Genomic DNA, 2,032 nt, shown 5'->3' on the forward strand with positions numbered 1-2,032 from the left:
CCCCCCCCCCCCCCCCCCCCCCCCCTCCCCCCTACCTTTTTAGGGGTCAAAGGTGGAGGAGACCCTACCAAAACAGCCCCATTCAAAGCCTTTGTCCCCCTTAATCTTGGCAGGCTTCCTTGAAATTAGGGATTCTTACAAGGCCCATGGAGAGTCCATATAATGCCCCATTTGAGTTCAAGTAGCTTGAAATTAGGGATTCTTACAAGGCCCATGGAGAGTCCATATTTTTCAAATAATGCCCCATTTGAGTTCAAGTAGCAGCAATTTTCCTTATCACATGCTTTCTAGTGCAATTTGAATAAAAAATGGTGGAAGTACAAGGCAATAGCGATTCAATGAGCATGCTCATTTCAATGGATGATTATTATGAAAAGGTTCTTTGAGCCATACCTCCTTGGAAGCTCATTGTTTTTCCCCTGATTTTCCTAATATTCTTTGAAGTGTCAGGAGGGCCTGTCTCAGTACAGAGAAGCAGGATGTGCAAGCTCTTGGCCCTTCTTGGTCTCCTTATATCTCCATTTTATATGGAGCATGCGAAAGCCCAGCAGAGATGGCCACAACATTCCCAAAGAATGGTGGGTACATCCTTTGGATCTTGGCTGCATTTGGGCCCTTATGGGGCTTTCTTCAAGGTTGGCGAAAATGGACAACTCGAAATATAGAATGCAACATATCCCATTCTTTGCCTTGATTACCTTCAGCCCATCTTGCCCACTATTGGGTCAGGATGGGGTCGCATTGTTGAGTGTTTTGTGTTCACAGGCCTCTTCACTTACCTCAACTATAAGGGTTTGACGATCATTGATGGTCGATGGTCACTATAGGGATTGCCTGCCTTCTTCCTTTTGTTATCAGGTTTTGCTATTCCAAGATGAGAACCATCCAGATGGTTGGGAGTCGACTTGCAAAATATAGACTGACAAAACTTTATGAATATTCTCTTTTGGAATCTCAAATTTTGGGACAATGCACGCACCTTGGCAGGGGAAGTGGAGTAGCTTAAGAGATCTTTTCCAAAAGCCATGGTGATGGTGTTTTGGTAGGGTTGTCATATTTTTAACCTAAACTAGTAGGGATTGGTGCCTTTGAATAGGTGTAAAGCGAATGGGATATTGGGTTTTACTCGATTTTGGCAAAGAGGTTGTGTGGTTGGCGGCTTCAATGGTGGATGGAACTGGGGGCAACACTTTCATGTGTGGGGTTATTTGCGGCACATATGAGCAACAGCTCATTCTAGGTGTTAGGCATGGCAGACATGGGTATTTCGCCTGCACTTTTTTCATTAAGATCATCATATATCATGCCTTATATCTACATCCTTCTGTTTCGAGTGGGTGCTCTCCTCCTATTCTTTTTGTCATTTGAGGATGTCACTTAATCGGCCAATGCTTTGTATAGTTATGGCATGCTGTTGGGAGTTTTTCGCTTTTATTTGGTTGAGAGTTACAAAACCTCATCAAGCCCGTACTTTCTTCATACCACTTGGTACCTTTGAAGGCATCGCCATGTGCGTTTCACCTTGTGCTCTCTTGATCTTGGTGGTGGCTCTCTTTTCCCTTAATTAAGGTCATAGTACTCAGCTATTTGCTCATATTTGGGGGGCTATTGTTGTATGTCTATTTGCATTATACTATGAGAAAGTGGATGAGATTTTTGGAACCTATGCAGTTAAAGGGAAAGCATATATTGTGCAAGAGAAGAAGGGAAAAAAGCAAGACATCTTCGGGGTTAAGATTGTTGAGTTTTGGATAAGGTTGAATCACAAGAGCATAACATGCTCCATGGTGTATTGTAAACATCAATATCATTGTAAACTATCATAGTGCCTTGTTACTTAACTCCCTAATACAACACTGACTACTCTGTGAATCCTATCCAGACGTTACTTCAACTTCACATGGGTAAAGCTCAATTATTGGTCTTTTTTTTGCATAGAAGAACATATTTGAAAGCTTTAATCAATTTTGAGAACTATTTATGAAATGAATCAGATAATCATACTTGGATACCTATGTCTTTGTTGCACAAT

The 2,032-nt window shown here is 41.8% G+C and overlaps 1 pseudogene; it reads left to right on the forward strand.

The window, feature by feature from the left end:
• The first annotated feature begins 308 nt into the window (after nucleotides 1-308).
• LOC147451067 (putative polyamine transporter At1g31830 pseudogene) lies at nucleotides 309-1,826 on the forward strand (annotated as a pseudogene).
• The last annotated feature ends 206 nt before the right edge of the window (nucleotides 1,827-2,032 follow it).

Source organism: Adiantum capillus-veneris, chromosome 9 (genome assembly GCF_014529385.1).
Source record: "Adiantum capillus-veneris isolate H3 chromosome 9, ASM1452938v2, whole genome shotgun sequence".
Taxonomy (NCBI): domain Eukaryota; kingdom Viridiplantae; phylum Streptophyta; class Polypodiopsida; order Polypodiales; family Pteridaceae; genus Adiantum; species Adiantum capillus-veneris.